The following is a 25,345-nucleotide window of genomic DNA, read 5'->3' on the forward strand; positions in this document are numbered from 1 at the left end:
AGTTCCAGAGGCTGCCTGAGACCTGGAACTCCAGGTGTGGGGTGCGTGCAGGGACCACCAGGTTAGAGAGGCAGCAGCCACGCGGTGTGGGGCGTTTGTGTAGCCTGTGCGGAGAGGAGAGAACAGGGATAGGCAGAGGCATAGTTGACAGGCTGCAACAGATGGCTACAATAATGCAGAGGAGATCGGGATGAAATGAACTGAACATCAGGGAAAGGAGAGAGCAGGCCTCCCTCACCAAAAAAATAAATAAATATATAACTCTCCCAACTTCCACCTCAGAAACTATAATTGTTTCACTGAACCACCCGAATAAAACTCTCCCAACTTCCACTTTAGAAATTAGAATTGTTGTAAGCTACAGCAGACTGTTATCAGTAGCTGTAATTAAGTACAGCAGCTACCAACCACCTAACGTTAATGCCTCGGATGAGGTTAGAAAAACAGCTGAATGGTAGCAGCTAGCTGGCTCAATCACAGGTACTCTCAAGCATGAAATAACATTGGAAACAGCTAACCACAGTTGCTAAAAGTTACCGGTAGCTACCCTCTAGCTAGCTAGCTTTGTTGGTCCAGGTAGTGGGTAAGCTAGCCTCGTGCTTCGCCTGGGCTCCGCCGAATAAAAATCCTTACCTACAATAATTACCTACAATAATAACCTACAATAACTACCGGAGTAAGCTACCTATAATACCAAACTACAATACCTACCTACAATCTAAATACATGGTTTAAGCTTAACTCAACACCATATAAGAAGCCAAGCTTACCTTTCATAACGCAGCAATGATTAAACGTTGGGTAGCTAGCACAAAGATATTGTATTTAGCTACCACAGCCTGCTGGTAGTGTTGGCTAGCTAGCAATGGCTACTGTGTTGACTTTGTTTGAAAAACGGCGTCGCTGTGAGCGAATGTAGCTGGCTAAAAGGATATTGTTTTTAGTTGCTACCGTTGCTAATAGCAAATCGCCAGCTAATCCAGGAGGTGAGTTAGCGAGCTAGCTTCGTGCTACATCCGGCACCGCCGAATACAAAAGTAACCTACAATAACTACACAACAGCTACCCGCAACAGCCCACGATGCCTACCTATACACATGGTCAGATGAGGAGAGAGCAGTAGGAGTAGCAGTGTTTTCAGTGGTAATCCATGTTTCCGTCAGCGCCAGGAAGTCGAGGGACTGGAGATTAGCATAGGCTGGGATGAAGTCAGCTTTGTTGGCAGCAGAACGGCAGTTCCAGAGGCTGCCTGAGACCTGGAACTCCAGGTGTGGGGTGCGTGCAGGGACCACCAGGTTAGAGAGGCAGCAGCCACGCGGTGTGGGGCGTTTGTGTAGCCTGTGCGGAGAGGAGAGAACAGGGATAGGCAGAGGCATAGTTGACAGGCTGCAACAGATGGCTACAATAATGCAGAGGAGATCGGGATGAAATGAACTGAACATCAGGGAAAGGAGAGAGCAGGCCTCCCTCACCAAAAAAATAAATAAATATATAACTCTCCCAACTTCCACCTCAGAAACTATAATTGTTTCACTGAACCACCCGAATAAAACTCTCCCAACTTCCACTTTAGAAATTAGAATTGTTGTAAGCTACAGCAGACTGTTATCAGTAGCTGTAATTAAGTACAGCAGCTACCAACCACCTAACGTTAATGCCTCGGATGAGGTTAGAAAAACAGCTGAATGGTAGCAGCTAGCTGGCTCAATCACAGGTACTCTCAAGCATGAAATAACATTGGAAACAGCTAACCACAGTTGCTAAAAGTTACCGGTAGCTACCCTCTAGCTAGCTAGCTTTGTTGGTCCAGGTAGTGGGTAAGCTAGCCTCGTGCTTCGCCTGGGCTCCGCCGAATAAAAATCCTTACCTACAATAATTACCTACAATAATAACCTACAATAACTACCGGAGTAAGCTACCTATAATACCAAACTACAATACCTACCTACAATCTAAATACATGGTTTAAGCTTAACTCAACACCATATAAGAAGCCAAGCTTACCTTTCATAACGCAGCAATGATTAAACGTTGGGTAGCTAGCACAAAGATATTGTATTTAGCTACCACAGCCTGCTGGTAGTGTTGGCTAGCTAGCAATGGCTACTGTGTTGACTTTGTTTGAAAAACGGCGTCGCTGTGAGCGAATGTAGCTGGCTAAAAGGATATTGTTTTTAGTTGCTACCGTTGCTAATAGCAACTCGCCAGCTAATCCAGGAGGTGAGTTAGCGAGCTAGCTTCGTGCTACATCCGGCACCGCCGAATACAAAAGTAACCTACAATAACTACACAACAGCTACCCGCAACAGCCCACGATGCCTACCTATACTACTTAATAATATACAGCCCACGATGCCTACCTATAGTACCTAACTACAATCTAAATACATAGTTTAAGCCTTACTCGACAAAGCCCAAGCTATGTATAAAGGCAAACTGGCAGACTGCAATCAGTAGCCGAAATTAGGTACAGCAGCTACCGACCACCTAACGTTAATGATAATGAGGTTAGAAAAAACAGCTGAAGGTGGCAGCTAGCTGGCTCAATTACAGGTACTCTTAAGCATGAAATAACATTGGAAACAGCTAACCACTGTTGCTAAAAGTTACCGGTAGCTACCCTCTAGCTAGCTAGCTTTGTTGGTCCAGGTAGTGGGTAAGCTAGCCTCGTGCTTCGCCTGGGCTCCGCCGAATAAAAATCCTTACCTACAATAATTACCTACAATAATAACCTACAATAACTACCGGAGTAAGCTACCTATAATACCAAACTACAATACCTACCTACAATCTAAATACATGGTTTAAGCTTAACTCAACACCATATAAGAAGCCAAGCTTACCTTTCATAACGCAGCAATGATTAAACGTTGGGTAGCTAGCACAAAGATATTGTATTTAGCTACCACAGCCTGCTGGTAGTGTTGGCTAGCTAGCAATGGCTACTGTGTTGACTTTGTTTGAAAAACGGCGTCGCTGTGAGCAAATGTAGCTGGCTAAAAGGATATTGTTTTTAGTTGCTACCGTTGCTAATAGCAACTCGCCAGCTAATCCAGGAGGTGAGTTAGCGAGCTAGCTTCGTGCTACATCAGTAGTGTATCTGTATATGTTAGTATATCAGTAGTGTATCTGTTTGTATGTCAGTAGTGTATCTGTTAGTATATCAGTAGTGTATCTGTTAGTATGTCAGTAGTGTATCTGTTAGTATATCAGTAGTGTATTTGTTAGTATATCAGTAGTGTATCTGTTAGTATATCAGTAATGTATCTGTTAGTATATCAGTAGTGTATATGTTAGTATGTCAGTATTGTATCTGTTAGTATATCAGTAGTGTATCTGTTAGTATATCAGTAGTGTATCTGTTACTATGTCAGTAGTGTATCTGTTAGTATATCAGTAGTGTATCTGTATCTGTTAGTATGTCAGTAGTGTATCTGTTAGTATATCAGTAGTGTATCTGTTAGTATATCAGTAGTGTATCTGTTAGTATATCGGTAGTGTATCTGTTAGTATATCAGTAGTGTATCTGTTAGTATGTCAGTAGTGTATCTGTTAGTATGTCAGTAGTGTATCTGTTAGTATATCAGTAGTGTATCTGTTAGTATATCAGTATAGTATCTGTATCTGTTAGTATATCAGTAGTGTATCTGTTAGTATATCAGTAGTGTATCTGTATCTGTTAGTATATCAGTAGTATATATGTTAGTATATCAGTAGTGTATCTGTTAGTATGTCAGTAGTGTATCTGTTAGTATATCAGTAGTGTATCTGTTAGTATATCAGTAGTGTATCTGTTAGTATGTCAGTAGTGTATATGTTAGTATATCAGTAGTGTATCTGCTAGTATATCAGTAGTGTATCTGTTAGTATATCAGTAGTGTATCTGTTAGTATATCATTTGTATATCTGTTAGTATATCAGTAATGTATCTGTGAGTATATCAGTACTGTATATGTTAGTATGTCAGTAGTGTATCTGTTAGTATATCAGTAGTGTATCTGTTAGTATATCAGTAGTGTAACTGTTACTATGTCAGTAGTGTATATGTTAGTATATCAGTAGTGTATCTGTATCTGTTAGTATGTCAGTAGTGTATCTGTTAGTATATCAGTAGTGTTTCTGTTAGTATATCAGTAGTGTATCTGTTAGTATATCAGTAGTGTATCTGTTAGTATATCAGTAGTGTATCTGTTAGTATATCAGTAGTGTATCTGTTAGTATATCAGTAGTGTATCTGTTAGTATGTCAGTAGTGTATCTGTTAGTATGTCAGTAGTGTATCTGTTATTATATCAGTAGTGTATCTGTTAGTATGTCAGTAGTGTATCTGTTAGTATGTCAGTAGTGTATCTGTTAGTATATCAGTAGTGTATCTGTTACTATGTCAGTAGTGTATCTGTTAGTATCTCAGTAGTGTACCTGTTAGTATATCAGTAGTGTATCTGTTAGTACGTCAGTAGTGTATCTGTTAGTATATAAGTAGTGAATCTGTTACTATATCAGTAGTGTATCTGTTAGTATATCAGTGGTGTATCTGTATCTGTTAGTATATCAGTAGTGTATCTGTTAGTATATCAGTAGTGTATCTGTATATGTTAGTATATCAGTAGTGTATCTGTTTGTATGTCAGTAGTGTATCTGTTAGTATATCAGTAGTGTATCTGTTAGTATGTCAGTAGTGTATATGTTAGTATATCAGTAGTGTATTTGTTAGTATATCAGTAGTGTATCTGTTAGTATATCAGTAGTGTATCTGTTAGTATATCAGTAGTGTATCTGTTAGTATATCAGTAATGTATCTGTTAGTATATCAGTAGTGTATATGTTAGTATGTCAGTATTGTATCTGTTAGTATATCAGTAGTGTATCTGTTAGTATATCAGTAGTGTATCTGTTACTATGTCAGTAGTGTATCTGTATCTGTTAGTATGTCAGTAGTGTATCTGTTAGTATATCAGTAGTGTATCTGTTAGTATATCAGTAGTGTATCTGTTAGTATGTCAGTAGTGTATCTGTTAGTATATCAGTAGTGTATCTGTTAGTATGTCAGTAGTGTATCTGTTAGTATGTCAGTAGTGTATCTGTTAGTATATCAGTAGTGTATCTGTTACTATGTCAGTAGTGTATCTGTTAGTATCTCAGTAGTGTACCTGTTAGTATATCAGTAGTGTATCTGTTAGTACGTCAGTAGTGTATCTGTTAGTATATCAGTAGTGTATCTGTTACTATGTCAGTAGTGTATCTGTTAGTATATCAGTAGTGTATCTGTATCTGTTAGTATATCAGTAGTGTATCTGTTAGTATATCAGTGGTGTATCTGTATCTGTTAGTATATCAGTAGTATATATGTTAGTATATCAGTAGTGTATCTGTTAGTATGTCAGTAGTGTATCTGTTAGTATATCAGTAGTGTATCTGTTAGTATATCAGTAGTGTATCTGTTAGTATGTCAGTAGTGTATCTGTTAGTATATCAGTAGTGTATCTGCTAGTATATCAGTAGTGTATCTGTTAGTATATCAGTAGTGTATCTGTTAGTATATCATTTGTATATCTGTTAGTATATCAGTAATGTATCTGTGAGTATATCAGTACTGTATATGTTAGTATGTCAGTAGTGTATCTGTTAGTATATCAGTAGTGTATCTGTTAGTATATCAGTAGTGTATCTGTTTGTATGTCAGTAGTGTATCTGTTAGTATATCAGTAGTGTATCTGTTAGTATGTCAGTAGTGTATATGTTAGTATATCAGTAGTGTATTTGTTAGTATATCAGTAGTGTATCTGTTAGTATATCAGTAGTGTATCTGTTAGTATATCAGTAGTGTATCTGTTAGTATATCAGTAATGTATCTGTTAGTATATCAGTAGTGTATATGTTAGTATGTCAGTATTGTATCTGTTAGTATATCAGTAGTGTATCTGTTAGTATATCAGTAGTGTATCTGTTACTATGTCAGTAGTGTATCTGTATCTGTTAGTATGTCAGTAGTGTATCTGTTAGTATATCAGTAGTGTATCTGTTAGTATATCAGTAGTGTATCTGTTAGTATGTCAGTAGTGTATCTGTTAGTATATCAGTAGTGTATCTGTTAGTATGTCAGTAGTGTATCTGTTAGTATGTCAGTAGTGTATCTGTTAGTATATCAGTAGTGTATCTGTTACTATGTCAGTAGTGTATCTGTTAGTATCTCAGTAGTGTACCTGTTAGTATATCAGTAGTGTATCTGTTAGTACGTCAGTAGTGTATCTGTTAGTATATCAGTAGTGTATCTGTTACTATGTCAGTAGTGTATCTGTTAGTATATCAGTAGTGTATCTGTATCTGTTAGTATATCAGTAGTGTATCTGTTAGTATATCAGTGGTGTATCTGTATCTGTTAGTATATCAGTAGTATATATGTTAGTATATCAGTAGTGTATCTGTTAGTATGTCAGTAGTGTATCTGTTAGTATATCAGTAGTGTATCTGTTAGTATATCAGTAGTGTATCTGTTAGTATGTCAGTAGTGTATCTGTTAGTATATCAGTAGTGTATCTGCTAGTATATCAGTAGTGTATCTGTTAGTATATCAGTAGTGTATCTGTTAGTATATCATTTGTATATCTGTTAGTATATCAGTAGTGTATCTGTATCTGTTAGTATATCAGTAGTGTATCTGTTAGTATATCAGTAGTGTATCTGCTAGTATATCAGTAGTGTATCTGTTAGTATATCATTAGTGTATCTGTTAGTATATCAGTAGTGTAACTGTTACTATGTCAGTAGTGTATATGTTAGTATATCAGTAGTGTATCTGTTAGTATATCAGTAGTGTATCTGTTATTATATCAGTAGTGTAACTGTTACTATGTCAGTAGTGTATATGTTAGTATATCAGTAGTGTATCTGTATCTGTTAGTATGTCAGTAGGGTATCTGTTAGTATATCAGTAGTGTATCTGTTAGTATATCAGTAGTGTATCTGTTAGTATATCAGTAGTGTATCTGTTAGTATATCAGTAGTGTATCTGTTAGTATATCAGTAGTGTATATGTTAGTATATCAGTAGTGTATCTGTTAGTATGTCAGTAGTGTATCTGTTAGTATGTCAGTAGTGTATCTGTTAGTATATCAGTAGTGTAACTGTTACTATGTCAGTAGTGTATCTGTTAGTATGTCAGTAGTGTATCTGTTAGTATATCAGTAGTGTATCTGTTAGTATATCAGTAGTGTATCTGTATCTGTTAGTATATCAGTAGTGTATCTGTTAGTATATCAGTAGTGTATCTGTTAGTATATCAGTAGTGTATCTGTTAGTATATCAGTAGTGTATCTGTTAGTATATCAGTAGTGTATCTGTTAGTATATCAGTAGTGTATCTGTTAGTATATCAGTAGTGTATCTGTTAGTATATCAGTAGTGTATCTGTATCTGTTAGTATGTCAGTAGTGTATCTGTTAGTATATCAGTAGTGTATCTGTTAGTATATCAGTAGTGTAACTGTTACTATGTCAGTAGTGTATATGTTAGTATATCAGTAGTGTATCTGTATCTGTTAGTATGTCAGTAGGGTATCTGTTAGTATATCAGTAGTGTATCTGTTAGTATATCAGTAGTGTATCTGTTAGTATATCAGTAGTGTATCTGTTAGTATATCAGTAGTGTATCTGTTAGTATATCAGTAGTGTATATGTTAGTATATCAGTAGTGTATCTGTTAGTATGTCAGTAGTGTATCTGTTAGTATGTCAGTAGTGTATCTGTTAGTATATCAGTAGTGTATCTGTTAGTATGTCAGTAGTGTATCTGTTAGTATGTCAGTAGTGTATCTGTTAGTATATCAGTAGTGTATATGTTACAATGTCAGTAGTGTATCTGTTAGTATCTCAGTAGTGTACCTGTTAGTATATCAGTAGTGTATCTGTTAGTATATCAGTAGTGTATCTGTTAGTATATCAGTAGTGTATCTGTATCTGTTAGTATATCAGTAGTGTATCTGTTAGTATATCAGTAGTGTATCTGTTAGTATATCAGTAGTGTATCTGTTAGTATATCAGTAGTGTATCTGTTACTATGTCAGTAGTGTATATGTTACTATGTCAGTAGTGTATCTGTTAGTATGTCAGTAGTGTATCTGTTAGTATATCAGTAGTGTATCTGTTAATATGTCAGTAGTGTATCTGTTAGTATATCAGTAGTGTATCTGTATCTGTTAGTATATCAGTAGTGTATCTGTTAGTATGTCAGTAGTGTATCTGTTAGTATATCAGTACTGTATCTGTTAGTATATCAGTAGTGTATCTGTTAGTATATCAGTAGTGTATCTGTATCTGTTAGTATATCAGTAGTGTATCTGTTAGTATATCAGTAGTGTATCTGTTAGTATATCAGTAGTGTATCTGTTAGTATATCAGTAGTGTAACTGTTACTATGTCAGTAGTGTATCTGTTAGTATGTCAGTAGGGTATCTGTTAGTATATCAGTAGTGTATCTGTTAGTATATCAGTAGTGTATCTGTTAGTATATCAGTAGTGTATCTGTTAGTATATCAGTAGTGTATCTGTTAGTATATCAGTAGTGTATATGTTAGTATATCAGTAGTGTATCTGTTAGTATGTCAGTAGTGTATCTGTTAGTATGTCAGTAGTGTATATGTTAGTATATCAGTAGTGTATCTGTTAGTATGTCAGTAGTGTATCTGTTAGTATGTCAGTAGTGTATCTGTTAGTATATCAGTAGTGTATATGTTACAATGTCAGTAGTGTATCTGTTAGTATCTCAGTAGTGTACCTGTTAGTATATCAGTAGTGTATCTGTTAGTATATCAGTAGTGTATCTGTTAGTATATCAGTAGTGTATCTGTATCTGTTAGTATATCAGTAGTGTATCTGTTAGTATATCAGTAGTGTATCTGTTAGTATATCAGTAGTGTATCTGTTAGTATATCAGTAGTGTATCTGTATCTGTTAGTATGTCAGTAGTGTATCTGTTAGTATATCAGTAGTGTATCTGTTAGTATATCAGTAGTGTAACTGTTACTATGTCAGTAGTGTATATGTTAGTATATCAGTAGTGTATCTGTATCTGTTAGTATGTCAGTAGGGTATCTGTTAGTATATCAGTAGTGTATCTGTTAGTATATCAGTAGTGTATCTGTTAGTATATCAGTAGTGTATCTGTTAGTATATCAGTAGTGTATCTGTTAGTATATCAGTAGTGTATATGTTAGTATATCAGTAGTGTATCTGTTAGTATATCAGTACTGTATCTGTTAGTATATCAGTAGTGTATCTGTTAGTATATCAGTAGTGTATCTGTATCTGTTAGTATATCAGTAGTGTATCTGTTAGTATATCAGTAGTGTATCTGTTAGTATATCAGTAGTGTATCTGTTAGTATATCAGTAGTGTAACTGTTACTATGTCAGTAGTGTATCTGTTAGTATGTCAGTAGTGTATCTGTTAGTATATCAGTAGTGTATCTGTTAGTATATCAGTAGTGTATCTGTTAGTATGTCAGTAGTGTATCTGTTAGTATATCAGTAGTGTATCTGTATCTGTTAGTATATCAGTAGTGTATCTGTTAGTATATCAGTAGTGTATCTGCTAGTATATCAGTAGTGTATCTGTTAGTATATCATTAGTGTATCTGTTAGTATATCAGTAGTATATCTGTTAGTATATCAGTAGTGTATCTGTTAATATGTCAGTAGTGTATCTGTTAGTATATCAGTAGTGTATCTGTTAGTATATCAGTAGTGTGTCTGTTAGTATGTCAGTAGTGTATCTGTTAGTATATCAGTAGTGTATCTGTATCTGTTAGTAAATCAGTAGTGTATCTGTTAGTATATCGGTAGTGTATCTGTTAGTATATCAGTAGTGTATCTGTTAGCATGTCAGTAGTGTATCTGTTACTATGTCAGTAGTGTATCTGTTAGTATCTCAGTAGTGTACCTGTTAGTATATCAGTAGTGTATCTGTTAGTACGTCAGTAGTATATCTGTTAGTATATCAGTAGTGTATCTGTATCTGTTAGTATATCAGTAGTGTATCTGTTTGTATGTCAGTAGTGTATCTGTTAGTATATCAGTAGTGTATCTGTTAGTATATCAGTAGTGTATCTGTTAGTATATCAGTAGTGTATATGTTAGTATATCAGTAGTGTATATGTTAGTATATCAGTAATGTATCTGTTAGTATATCAGTAGTGTATATGTTAGTATGTCAGTAGTGTATCTGTTAGTATATCAGTAGTGTATCTGTTAGTATATCAGTAGTGTATATGTTACTATGTCAGTAGTGTATCTGTTAGTATATCAGTAGTGTATCTGTATCTGTTAGTATATCAGCAGTGTATCTGTTAGTATATCAGTAGTGTATCTGTTAGTATATCAGTAGTGTATCTGTTAGTATATCAGTAGTGTATCTGTTAGTATATCAGTAGTGTATCTGTTAGTATATCAGTAGTGTATCTGTTAGTATATCAGTAGTGTATCTGTTAGTATGTCAGTAGTGTATCTGTTAGTATGTCAGTAGTGTATCTGTTATTATATCAGTAGTGTATCTGTTAGTATGTCAGTAGTGTATCTGTTAGTATGTCAGTAGTGTATCTGTTAGTATATCAGTAGTGTATCTGTTACTATGTCAGTAGTGTATCTGTTAGTATCTCAGTAGTGTACCTGTTAGTATATCAGTAGTGTATCTGTTAGTACGTCAGTAGTGTATCTGTTAGTATGTCAGTAGTGTATCTGTTAGTATATCAGTAGTGTATCTGTTAGTATATCAGTAGTGTATCTGTTAGTATATCAGTAGTGTATCTGTTAGTATATCAGTAGTGTATCTGTTAGTATATCAGTAGTTTATCTGTTACTATGTCAGTAGTGTATCTGTTACTATGTCAGTAGTGTATCTGTTAGTATGTCAGTAGTGTATCTGTTAGTATATCAGTAGTGTATCTGTTAATATGTCAGTAGTGTATCTGTTAGTATATCAGTAGTGTATCTGTATCTGTTAGTATATCAGTAGTGTATCTGTTAGTATGTCAGTAGTGTATCTGTTAGTATATCAGTAGTGTATCTGTTAGTATATCAGTAGTGTATCTGTTAGTATATCAGTAGTGTATCTGTATCTGTTAATATATCAGTAGTGTATCTGTTAGTATATCAGTAGTGTATCTGTTAGTATATCAGTAGTGTATCTGTTACTATGTCAGTAGTGTATCTGTTAGTATGTCAGTAGTGTATCTGTTAGTATGTCAGTAGTGTATCTGTTAGTATATCAGTAGTGTATCTGTTAGTATGTCAGTAGTGTATCTGTTAGTATATCAGTAGTGTATCTGTTAGTATGTCAGTAGTGTATCTGTTAGTATATCAGTAGTGTATCTGTATATGTTAGTATATCAGTAGTGTATCTGTTAGTATATCAGTAGTGTATCTGCTAGTATATCAGTAGTGTATCTGTTAGTATATCAGTAGTGTATCTGTTAGTATATCAGTAGTGTATCTGTTAGTATATCAGTAGTGTTTCTGTTAGTATATCAGTAGTGTATCTGTTACTATGTCAGTAGTGTATCTGTTACTATGTCAGTAGTGTATCTGTTAGTATGTCAGTAGTGTATCTGTTAGTATATCAGTAGTGTATCTGTTAATATGTCAGTAGTGTATCTGTTAGTATATCAGTAGTGTATCTGTATCTGTTAGTATATCAGTAGTGTATCTGTTAGTATGTCAGTAGTGTATCTGTTAGTATATCAGTAGTGTATCTGTTAGTATATCAGTAGTGTATCTGTTAGTATATCAGTAGTGTATCTGTATCTGTTAGTATATCAGTAGTGTATCTGTTAGTATATCAGTAGTGTATCTGTTAGTATATCAGTAGTGTATCTGTTACTATGTCAGTAGTGTATCTGTTAGTATGTCAGTAGTGTATCTGTTAGTATGTCAGTAGTGTATCTGTTAGTATATCAGTAGTGTATCTGTTAGTATATCAGTAGTGTATCTGTTAGTATGTCAGTAGTGTATCTGTTAGTATATCAGTAGTGTATCTGTATCTGTTAGTATATCAGTAGTGTATCTGTTAGTATATCAGTAGTGTATCTGCTAGTATATCAGTAGTGTATCTGTTAGTATATCATTAGTGTATCTGTTAGTATATCAGTAGTATATCTGTTAGTATATCAGTAGTGTATTTGTTAATATGTCAGTAGTGTATCTGTTAGTATATCAGTAGTGTATCTGTTAGTATATCAGTAGTGTGTCTGTTAGTATGTCAGTAGTGTATCTGTTAGTATATCAGTAGTGTATATGTATCTGTTAGTAAATCAGTAGTGTATCTGTTAGTATATCGGTAGTGTATCTGTTAGTATATCAGTAGTGTATCTGTTAGCATGTCAGTAGTGTATCTGTTACTATGTCAGTAGTGTATCTGTTAGTATCTCAGTAGTGTACCTGTTAGTATATCAGTAGTGTATCTGTTAGTACGTCAGTAGTATATCTGTTAGTATATCAGTAGTGTATCTGTTACTATGTCAGTAGTGTATCTGTTAGTATATCAGTAGTGTATCTGTATCTTTTAGTATATCAGTAGTGTATCTGTTAGTATATCAGTAGTGTATCTGTATCTGTTAGTATATCAGTAGTGTATCTGTTAGTATATCAGTAGTGTATCTGTATCTGTTAGTATATCAGTAGTGTATCTGTTTGTATGTCAGTAGTGTATCTGTTAGTATGTCAGTAGTGTATCTGTTAGTATATCAGTAGTGTATCTGTTAGTATATCAGTAGTGTATCTGTTAGTATGTCAGTAGTGTATCTGTTAGTATATCAGTAGTGTATCTGTTAGTATGTCAGTAGTGTATCTGTTAGTATATCAGTAGTGTATCTGTTAGTATATCAGTAGTGTATCTGTATCTGTTAGTATATCAGTAGTGTATCTGTTAGTATATCAGTAGTGTATCTGTTAGTATATCAGTAGTGTATCTGTTACTATGTCAGTAGTGTATCTGTTAGTATGTCAGTAGTGTATCTGTTAGTATATCAGTAGTGTATCTGTTAGTATATCAGTAGTGTATCTGTATCTGTTAGTATATCAGTAGTGTATCTGTTAGTATATCAGTAGTGTATCTGTTAGTATATCAGTAGTGTATCTGTTACTATGTCAGTAGTGTATCTGTTAGTATGTCAGTAGTGTATCTGTTAGTATGTCAGTAGTGTATCTGTTAGTATATCAGTAGTGTATCTGTTAGTATATCAGTAGTGTATCTGTTAGTATGTCAGTAGTGTATCTGTTAGTATATCAGTAGTGTATCTGTTAGTATGTCAGTAGTGTATCTGTTAGTATATCAGTAGTGTATCTGTATATGTTAGTATATCAGTAGTGTATCTGTTAGTATATCAGTAGTGTATCTGCTAGTATATCAGTAGTGTATCTGTTAGTATATCAGTAGTGTATCTGTTAGTATATCAGTAGTGTATCTGTTAGTATATCAGTAGTGTATCTGTTAGTATATCAGTAGTGTATCTGTTAGTATATCAGTAGTGTATCTGTTACTATGTCAGTAGTGTATCTGTTACTATGTCAGTAGTGTATCTGTTAGTATGTCAGTAGTGTATCTGTTAGTATATCAGTAGTGTATCTGTTAATATGTCAGTAGTGTATCTGTTAGTATATCAGTAGTGTATCTGTATCTGTTAGTATATCAGTAGTGTATCTGTTAGTATGTCAGTAGTGTATCTGTTAGTATATCAGTAGTGTATCTGTTAGTATATCAGTAGTGTATCTGTTAGTATATCAGTAGTGTATCTGTATCTGTTAGTATATCAGTAGTGTATCTGTTAGTATATCAGTAGTGTATCTGTTAGTATATCGGTAGTGTATCTGTTACTATGTCAGTAGTGTATCTGTTAGTATGTCAGTAGTGTATCTGTTAGTATGTCAGTAGTGTATCTGTTAGTATATCAGTAGTGTATCTGTTAGTATATCAGTAGTGTATCTGTTAGTATGTCAGTAGTGTATCTGTTAGTATATCAGTAGTGTATCTGTATCTGTTAGTATATCAGTAGTGTATCTGTTAGTATATCAGTAGTGTATCTGCTAGTATATCAGTAGTGTATCTGTTAGTATATCATTAGTGTATCTGTTAGTATATCAGTAGTATATCTGTTAGTATATCAGTAGTGTATTTGTTAATATGTCAGTAGTGTATCTGTTAGTATATCAGTAGTGTATCTGTTAGTATATCAGTAGTGTGTCTGTTAGTATGTCAGTAGTGTATCTGTTAGTATATCAGTAGTGTATATGTATCTGTTAGTAAATCAGTAGTGTATCTGTTAGTATATCGGTAGTGTATCTGTTAGTATATCAGTAGTGTATCTGTTAGCATGTCAGTAGTGTATCTGTTACTATGTCAGTAGTGTATCTGTTAGTATCTCAGTAGTGTACCTGTTAGTATATCAGTAGTGTATCTGTTAGTACGTCAGTAGTATATCTGTTAGTATATCAGTAGTGTATCTGTTACTATGTCAGTAGTGTATCTGTTAGTATATCAGTAGTGTATCTGTATCTGTTAGTATATCAGTAGTGTATCTGTTAGTATATCAGTAGTGTATCTGTATCTGTTAGTATATCAGTAGTGTATCTGTTAGTATATCAGTAGTGTATCTGTATCAGTTAGTATATCAGTAGTGTATCTGTTTGTATGTCAGTAGTGTATCTGTTAGTATATCAGTAGTGTATCTGTTAGTATATCAGTAGTGTATCTGTTAGTATATCAGTAGTGTATCTGTTAGTATATCAGTAGTGTATATGTTACTATGTCAGTAGTGTATCTGTTAGTATATCAGTAGTGTATCTGTATCTGTTAGTATATCAGCAGTGTATCTGTTAGTGTATCAGTAGTGTATCTGTTAGTATATCAGTAGTGTATCTGTTAGTATATCAGTAGTGTATCTGTTAGTATATCAGTAGTGTATCTGTTAGTATATCAGTAGTGTATCTGTTAGTATATCAGTAGTGTATCTGTTAGTATATCAGTAGTGTATCTGTTAGTATATCAGTAGTGTATCTGTTAGTATATCAGTAGTGTATCTGTTACTATGTCAGTAGTGTATCTGTTAGTATCTCAGTAGTGTACCTGTTAGTATATCAGTAGTGTATCTGTTAGTACGTCAGTAGTATATCAGTAGTGTATCTGTTACTATGTCAGTAGTGTATCTGTTAGTATATCAGTAGTGTATCTGTATCTGTTAGTATATCAGTAGTGTATCTGTTAGTATATCAGTAGTGTATCTGTATCTGTTAGTATATCAGTAGTGTATCTGTTAGTATATCAGTAGTGTATCTGTATCTGTTAGTATATCAGTAGTGTATCTGTTTGTATGTCAGTAGTGTATCTGTTAGTATATCAGTAGTGTATCTGTTAGTATATCAGTAGTGTATCTGTTAGTATATCAGTAGTGTATCTGTTAGTATATCAGTAGTGTATATGTTACTATGTCAGTAGTGTATCTGTTAGTATATCAGTAGTGTATCTGTTAGTATATCAGTAGTGTATCTGTTAGTATATCAGTAGTGTATCTGTTAGTATATCAGTAGTGTATCTGTTAGTATGTCAGTAGTGTATCTGTTAGTATGTCAGTAGTGTATCTGTTATTATATCAGTAGTGTATCTGTTAGTATGTCAGTAGTTTATCTGTTAGTATGTCAGTAGTGTATCTTTTAGTATATCAGCAGTGTATCTGTTACTATGTCAGTAGTGTATCTGTTAGTATCTCAGTAGTGTACTTGTTAGTATATCAGTAGTGTATCTGTTAGTACGTCAGTAGTGTATCTGTTAGTATATCAGTAGTGTATCTGTTACTATATCAGTAGTGTATCTGTTAGTATATCAGTAGTGTATCTGTATCTGTTAGTATATCAGTAGTGTATCTGTTAGTATATCAGTAGTGTATCTGTATATGTTAGTATATCAGTAGTGTATCTGTTTGTATGTCAGTAGTGTATCTGTTAGTATATCAGTAGTGTATCTGTTAGTATGTCAGTAGTGTATCTGTTAGTATATCAGTAGTGTATTTGTTAGTATATCAGTAGTGTATCTGTTAGTATATCAGTAGTTTATCTGTTAGTATATCAGTAGTGTATCTGTTAGTATATCAGTAATGTATCTGTTAGTATATCAGTAGTGTATATGTTAGTATGTCAGTATTGTATCTGTTAGTATATCAGTAGTGTATCTGTTAGTATATCAGTAGTGTATCTGTTACTATGTCAGTAGTGTATCTGTTAGTATATCAGTAGTGTATCTGTATCTGTTAGTATGTCAGTAGTGTATCTGTTAGTATATCAGTAGTGTATCTGTTAGTATATCAGTAGTGTATCTGTTAGTATATCAGTAGTGTATCTGTTAGTATATCAGTAGTGTATCTGTTAGTATATCAGTAGTGTATATGTTACTATGTCAGTAGTGTATCTGTTAGTATATCAGTAGTGTATCTGTATCTGTTAGTATATCAGCAGTGTATCTGTTAGTGTATCAGTAGTGTATCTGTTAGTATATCAGTAGTGTATCTGTTAGTATATCAGTAGTGTATCTGTTAGTATGTCAGTAGTGTATATGTTAGTATGTCAGTAGTGTATCTGTTAGTATATCAGTAGTGTATCTGTTACTATGTCAGTAGTGTATCTGTTAGTATCTCAGTAGTGTACCTGTTAGTATATCAGTAGTGTATCTGTTAGTACGTCAGTAGTGTATCTGTTAGTATATCAGTAGTGTATCTGTTACTATGTCAGTAGTGTATCTGTTAGTATATCAGTAGTGTATCTGTATCTGTTAGTATATCAGTAGTGTATCTGTTAGTATATCAGTAGTGTATCTGTATCTGTTAGTATATCAGTAGTGTATCTGTTAGTATATCAGTAGTGTATCTGTTAGTATATCAGTAGTGTATCTGTTAGTATATCAGTGGTGTATCTGTTAGTATATCAGTAGTGTATCTGTATCTGTTAGTATATCAGTAGTATATATGTTAGTATATCAGTAGTGTATCTGTTAGTATATCAGTAGTGTATCTGTTATTATATCAGTAGTGTATCTGTTAGTATGTCAGTAGTGTATCTGTTAGTATATCAGTAGTGTATCTGTTAGTATATCAGTAGTGTATGTGTTAGTATATCAGTAGTGTATGTGTTAGTATATCAGTAGTGTATCTGTTAGTATGTCAGTAGTGTATCTGTATCTGTTAGTATGTCAGTAGTGTATCTGTTAGTATATCAGTAGTGTATCTGTTAGTATATCAGTAGTGTATCTGTATCTGTTAGTATATCAGTAGTGTATCTGTTAGTATGTCAGTAGTGTATCTTGTAGTATATCAGTAGTGTATCTGTTAGTATATCAGTAGTGTATCTGTTAGTATATCAGTAGTGTATCTGTATCTGTTAGTATATCAGTAGTGTATCTGTTAGTATATCAGTAGTGTATCTGTTAGTATATCAGTAGTGTATCTGTTAGTATATCAGTAGTGTATCTGTTGCTATGTCAGTAGTGTATCTGTTAGTATGTCAGTAGTGTATCTGTTAGTATGTCAGTAGTGTATCTGTTAGTATATCAGCAGTGTATCTGTTAGTATATCAGTAGTGTATCTGTTAGTATATCAGTAGTGTATCTGTTAGTATATCAGTAGTGTATCTGTTAGTATGTCAGTAGTGTATCTGTTAGTATATCAGTAGTGTATCTGTATCTGTTAGTATATCAGTAGTGTATCTGCTAGTATATCAGTAGTGTATCTGTTAGTATATCAGTAGTGTATCTGTTAGTATATCAGTAGTATATCTGTTAGTATATCAGTAGTGTATCTGTTAGTATATCAGTAGTGTATCTGTTAGTATGTCAGTAGTGTATCTGTATATGTTAGTATATCAGTAGTGTATCTGTTAGTATATCAGTAGTGTATCTGCTAGTATATCAGTAGGGTATCTGTTAGTGTATCAGTAGTGTATCTGTTAGTATATCAGTAGTATATCTGTTAGTATATCAGTAATGTATCTGTTAGTATATCAGTAGTGTATATGTTACTATGTCAGTAGTGTATCTGTTAGTATATCAGTAATGTATCTGTATCTGTTAGTATGTCAGTAGTGTATATGTTAGGATATCAGTAGTGTATATTTTAGTATATCAGTAGTGTATCTGTTAGTATATCAGTAGTGTATCTGTTAGTATATCAGTAGTGTATCTGTTAGTATATCAGTAGTGTATTTGTTAGTATATCAGTAGTGTATCTGTTAGTATATCAGTAGTGTATCTGTTAGTATATCAGTAGTGTATCTGTTAGTATATCAGTAATGTATCTGTTAGTGTATCAGTAGTGTATATGTTAGTATGTCAGTATTGTATCTGTTACTATATCAGTAGTGTATCTGTTAGTATATCAGTAGTGTATCTGTATCTGTTAGTATGTCAGTAGTGTATCTGTTAGTATATCAGTAGTGTATCTGTTAGTATATCAGTAGTGTATCTGTTAGTATATCAGTAGTGTATCTGTTAGTATATCAGTAGTGTATCTGTATCTGTTAGTATGTCAGTAGTGTATCTGTTAGTATATCAGTAGTGTATCTGTTAGTATATCAGTAGTGTATCTGTTAGTATATCGGTAGTGTATCTGTTAGTATATCAGTAGTGTATCTGTTAGTATATCAGTAGTGTATCTGTTAGTATATCAGTAGTGTATCTGTATCTGTTAGTATGTCAGTAGTGTATCTGTTAGTATATCAGTAGTGTATCTGTTAGTATATCAGTAGTGTATCTGTTAGTATATCAGTAGTGTATCTGTTAGTATATCAGTAGTGTATCTGTTACTATGTCAGTAGTGTATCTGTTAGTATATCAGTAGTGTATCTGTATCTGTTAGTATGTCAGTAGTGTATCTGTTAGTTTATCAGTAGTGTATCTGTTAGTATATCAGTAGTGTATCTGTTAGTATATCAGTAGTGTATCTGTTAGTATATCAGTAGTGTATCTCTTAGTATATCAGTAGTGTATCTGTTAGTATATTAGTAATGTATCTGTTAGTATATCAGTAGTGTATATGTTAGTATATCAGTAGTGTATCTGTTAGTATATCAGTGGTGTATATGTTAGTATATCAGTAGTGTATCTGTATCTGTATCTGTTAGTATATCAGTAGTGTATCTGTTAGTATATCAGTAGTGTATCTGTTAGTATGTCAGTAGTGTATATGTTAGTATATCAGTAGTGTATCTGTTAGTATATCAGTAGTGTATCTGTTAGTATATCAGTGGTGTATCTGTTAGTATATCAGTAGTGTATCTGTATCTGTTAGTATATCAGTAGTATATATGTTAGTATATCAGTAGTGTATCTGTTAGTATATCAGTAGTGTATCTGTTATTATATCAGTAGTGTATCTGTTAGTATGTCAGTAGTGTATCTGTTATTATATCAGTAGTGTATCTGTATCTGTTAGTATATCAGTAGTGTATCTGTTAGTATATCAGTAGTGTATCTGTTAGTATATCAGTAGTGTATCTGTTAGTATATCAGTAGTGTATCTGTTACTATGTCAGTAGTGTATCTGTTAGTATGTCAGTAGTGTATCTGTTAGTATGTCAGTAGTGTATCTGTTAGTATATCAGCAGTGTATCTGTTAGTATATCAGTAGTGTATCTGTTAGTATATCAGTAGTGTATCTGTTAGTATATCAGTAGTGTATCTGTTAGTATGTCAGTAGTGTATCTGTTAGTATATCAGTAGTGTATCTGTATCTGTTAGTATATCAGTAGTGTATATGTTAGTATATCAGTAGTGTATCTGCTAGTATATCAGTAGTGTATCTGTTAGTATATCAGTAGTGTATCTGTTAGTATATCAGTAGTATATCTGTTAGTATATCAGTAGTGTATCTGTTAGTATATCAGTAGTGTATCTGTTAGTATGTCAGTAGTGTATCTGTTAGTATATCAGTAGTGTATCTGTATATGTTAGTATATCAGTAGTGTATCTGTTAGTATATCAGTAGTGTATCTGCTAGTATATCAGTAGGGTATCTGTTAGTGTATCAGTAGTTTATCTGTTAGTATATCAGTAGTATATCTGTTAGTATATCAGTAATGTATCTGTTAGTATATCAGTAGTGTATATGTTACTATGTCAGTAGTGTATCTGTTAGTATATCAGTAATGTATCTGTATATGTTAGTATGTCAGTAGTGTATATGTTAGGATATCAGTAGTGTATATTTTAGTATATCAGTAGTGTATCTGTTAGTTTATCAGTAGTGTATCTGTTAGTATATCAGTAGTGTATCTGTTAGTATATCAGTAGTGTATTTGTTAGTATATCAGTAGTGTATCTGTTAGTATATCAGTAGTGTATCTGTTAGTATATCAGTAGTGTATCTGTTAGTATATCAGTAATGTATCTGTTAGTGTATCAGTAGTGTATATGTTAGTATGTCAGTATTGTATCTGTTACTATATCAGTAGTGTATCTGTTAGTATATCAGTAGTGTATCTGTTAGTATATCAGTAGTGTATCTGTTAGTATATCAGTAGTGTATCTGTTACTATGTCAGTAGTGTATCTGTTAGTATATCAGTAGTGTATCTGTATCTGTTAGTATGTCAGTAGTGTATCTGTTAGTATATCAGTAGTGTATCTGTTAGTATATCAGTAGTGTATCTGTTAGTATATCAGTAGTGTATCTGTTAGTATATCAGTAGTGTATCTGTTAGTATATCAGTAGTGTATCTCTTAGTATATCAGTAGTGTATCTGTTAGTATATCAGTAGTGTATCTGTTAGTATATCAGTGGTGTATATGTTAGTATATCAGTAGTGTATCTGTATCTGTATCTGTTAGTATATCAGTAGTGTATCTGTTAGTATATCAGTAGTGTATCTGTATCTGTTAGTATGTCAGTAGTGTATCTGTTAGTATATCAGTAGTGTATATGTTAGTATATCAGTAGTGTATCTGTTAGTATATCAGTAGTGTATCTGTATCTGTTAGTATATCAGTAGTGTATCTGTTAGTATATCAGTAGTGTATCTGTTAGTATATCAGTAGTGTATCTGTTAGTATATCAGTAGTATATCTGTTAGTATATCAGTAGTGTATCTGTTAGTATATCAGTAGTGTATCTGTTAGTATGTCAGTAGTGTATCTGTTAGTATATCAGTAGTGTATCTGTATATGTTAGTATATCAGTAGTGTATCTGTTAGTATATCAGTAGTGTATCTGCTAGTATATCAGTAGGGTATCTGTTAGTGTATCAGTAGTTTATCTGTTAGTATATCAGTAGTATATCTGTTAGTATATCAGTAATGTATCTGTTAGTATATCAGTAGTGTATATGTTACTATGTCAGTAGTGTATCTGTTAGTATATCAGTAATGTATCTGTATATGTTAGTATGTCAGTAGTGTATATGTTAGGATATCAGTAGTGTATATTTTAGTATATCAGTAGTGTATCTGTTAGTATATCAGTAGTGTATCTGTTAGTATATCAGTAGTGTATCTGTTAGTATATCAGTAGTGTATTTGTTAGTATATCAGTAGTGTATCTGTTAGTATATCAGTAGTGTATCTGTTAGTATATCAGTAGTGTATCTGTTAGTATATCAGTAATGTATCTGTTAGTGTATCAGTAGTGTATATGTTAGTATGTCAGTATTGTATCTGTTACTATATCAGTAGTGTATCTGTTAGTATATCAGTAGTGTATCTGTTAGTATATCAGTAGTGTATCTGTTAGTATATCAGTAGTGTATCTGTTACTATGTCAGTAGTGTATCTGTTAGTATATCAGTAGTGTATCTGTATCTGTTAGTATGTCAGTAGTGTATCTGTTAGTATATCAGTAGTGTATCTGTTAGTATATCAGTAGTGTATCTGTTAGTATATCAGTAGTGTATCTGTTAGTATATCAGTAGTGTATCTGTTAGTATATCAGTAGTGTATCTCTTAGTATATCAGTAGTGTATCTGTTAGTATATCAGTAGTGTATCTGTTAGTATATCAGTGGTGTATATGTTAGTATATCAGTAGTGTATCTGTATCTGTATCTGTTAGTATATCAGTAGTGTATCTGTTAGTATATCAGTAGTGTATCTGTATCTGTTAGTATGTCAGTAGTGTATCTGTTAGTATATCAGTAGTGTATCTGTTAGTATATCAGTAGTGTATCTGTTAGTATATCAGTAGTGTATCTGTATCTGTTAGTATATCAGTAGTGTATCTGTTAGTATATCAGTAGTGTATCTGTTAGTATATCAGTAGTGTATCTGTTAGTATATCAGTAGTGTATCTGTTACTATGTCAGTAGTGTATCTGTTAGTATGTCAGTAGTGTATCTGTTAGTATGTCAGTAGTGTATCTGTTAGTATATCAGTAGTGTATCTGTTAGTATATCAGTAGTGTATCTGTTAGTATGTCAGTAGTGTATCTGTTAGTATATCAGTAGTGTATCTGTATCTGTTAGTATATCAGTAGTGTATCTGTTAGTATATCAGTAGTGTATCTGCTAGTATATCAGTAGTGTATCTGTTAGTATATCATTAGTGTATCTGTTAGTATATCAGTAGTATATCTGTTAGTATATCAGTAGTGTATCTGTTAATATGTCAGTAGTGTATCTGTTAGTATATCAGTAGTGTATCTGTTAGTATATCAGTAGTGTGTCTGTTAGTATGTCAGTAGTGTATCTGTTAGTATATCAGTAGTGTATCTGTATCTGTTAGTAAATCAGTAGTGTATCTGTTAGTATATCAGTAGTGTATCTGTTAGCATGTCAGTAGTGTATCTGTTACTATGTCAGTAGTGTATCTGTTAGTATCTCAGTAGTGTACCTGTTAGTATATCAGTAGTGTATCTGTTAGTACGTCAGTAGTATATCTGTTAGTATATCAGTAGTGTATCTGTTACTATGTCAGTAGTGTATCTGTTAGTATATCAGTAGTGTATCTGTATCTGTTAGTATATCAGTAGTGTATCTGTTAGTATATCAGTAGTGTATCTGTATCTGTTAGTATATCAGTAGTGTATCTGTTAGTATATCAGTAGTGTATCTGTATCTGTTAGTATATCAGTAGTGTATCTGTTTGTATGTCAGTAGTGTATCTGTTAGTATATCAGTAGTGTATCTGTTAGTATATCAGTAGTGTATCTGTTAGTATATCAGTAGTGTATATGTTAGTATATCAGTAATGTATCTGTTAGTATATCAGTAGTGTATATGTTAGTATGTCAGTAGTGTTTCTGCTAGTATATCAGTAGTGTATCTGTTAGCATATCAGTAGTGTATATGTTACTATGTCAGTAGTGTATCTGTTAGTATATCAGTAGTGTATCTGTATCTGTTAGTATATCAGCAGTGTATCTGTTAGTATATCAGTAGTGTATCTGTTAGTATATCAGTAGTGTATCTGTTAGTATATCAGTAGTGTATCTGTTAGTATATCAGTAGTGTATCTGTTAGTATATCAGTAGTGTATCTGTTAGTATATCAGTAGTGTATCTGTTAGTATGTCAGTAGTGTATCTGTTAGTATGTCAGTAGTGTATCTGTTATTATATCAGTAGTGTATCTGTTAGTATGTCAGTAGTGTATCTGTTAGTATGTCAGTAGTGTATCTGTTAGTATATCAGTAGTGTATCTGTTACTATGTCAGTAGTGTATCTGTTAGTATCTCAGTAGTGTACCTGTTAGTATATCAGTAGTGTATCTGTTAGTACGTCAGTAGTGTATCTGTTAGTATATCAGTAGTGTATCTGTTACTATATCAGTAGTGTATCTGTTAGTATATCAGTAGTGTATCTGTATCTGTTAGTATATCAGTAGTGTATCTGTTAGTATATCAGTAGTGTATCTGTATATGTTAGTATATCAGTAGTGTATCTGTTTTTATGCAGTAGTGTATCTGTTAGTATATCAGTAGTGTATCTGTTAGTATGTCAGTAGTGTATCTGTTAGTATATCAGTAGTGTATTTGTTAGTATATCAGTAGTGTATCTGTTAGTATATCAGTAGTGTATCTGTTAGTATATCAGTAGTGTATCTGTTAGTATATCAGTAATGTATCTTTTAGTATATCAGTAGTGTATATGTTAGTATGTCAGTATTGTATCTGTTAGTATATCAGTAGTGTATCTGTTAGTATATCAGTAGTGTATCTGTTACTATGTCAGTAGTGTATCTGTTAGTATATCAGTAGTGTATCTGTATCTGTTAGTATGTCAGTAGTGTATCTGTTAGTATATCAGTAGTGTATCTGTTAGTATATCAGTAGTGTATCTGTTAGTATATCAGTAGTGTATCTGTTAGTATATCAGTAGTGTATCTGTTAGTATGTCAGTAGTGTATCTGTTAGTATGTCAGTAGTGTATCTGTTAGTATATCAGTAGTGTATCTGTTAGTATGTCAGTAGTGTATATGTTAGTATGTCAGTAGTGTATCTGTTAGTATATCAGTAGTGTATCTGTTACTATGTCAGTAGTGTATCTGTTAGTATCTCAGTAGTGTACCTGTTAGTATATCAGTAGTGTATCTGTTACTATGTCAGTAGTGTATCTGTTAGTATATCAGTAGTGTATCTGTATCTGTTAGTATATCAGTAGTGTATCTGTTAGTATATCAGTAGTGTATTTGTTAGTATATCAGTAGTGTATCTTTTAGTATATCAGTAGTGTATCTGTTAGTATATCAGTAGTGTATCTGTTAGTATATCAGTAATGTATCTGTTAGTATATCAGTAGTGTATATGTTAGTATGTCAGTATTGTATCTGTTAGTATATCAGTAGTGTATCTGTTAGTATATCAGTAGTGTATCTGTTACTATGTCAGTAGTGTATCTGTTAGTATATCAGTAGTGTATCTGTATCTGTTAGTATGTCAGTAGTGTATATGTTAGTATATCAGTAGTGTATATGTTGGTATATCAGTAGTGTATCTGTTAGTATATCAGTAGTGTATCTGTTAGTATATCAGTAGTGTATCTGTTAGTATATCAGTAGTGTATCTGTTAGTATATCAGTAGTGTATCTGTTAGTATATCAGTAGTGTATCTGTTAGTATATCAGTGGTGTATCTGTTAGTATATCAGTAGTGTATCTGTATCTGTTAGTATGTCAGTAGTGTATCTGTTAGTATGTCAGTAGTGTATCTGTTAGTATATCAGTAGTGTATCTGTTAGTATATCAGTAGTGTATCTGTTAGTATATCAGTAGTGTATCTGTATCTGTTAGTATGTCAGTAGTGTATCTGTTAGTATATCAGTAGTGTATCTGTTAGTATATCAGTAGTGTATCTGTTAGTAGATCAGTAGTGTATCTGTTAGTATATCAGTAGTGTATCTG

This window comes from Coregonus lavaretus (assembly GCF_964263955.1).
Source record: "Coregonus lavaretus genome assembly, contig: HAP1_SCAFFOLD_295, whole genome shotgun sequence".
NCBI lineage: Eukaryota > Metazoa > Chordata > Actinopteri > Salmoniformes > Salmonidae > Coregonus > Coregonus lavaretus.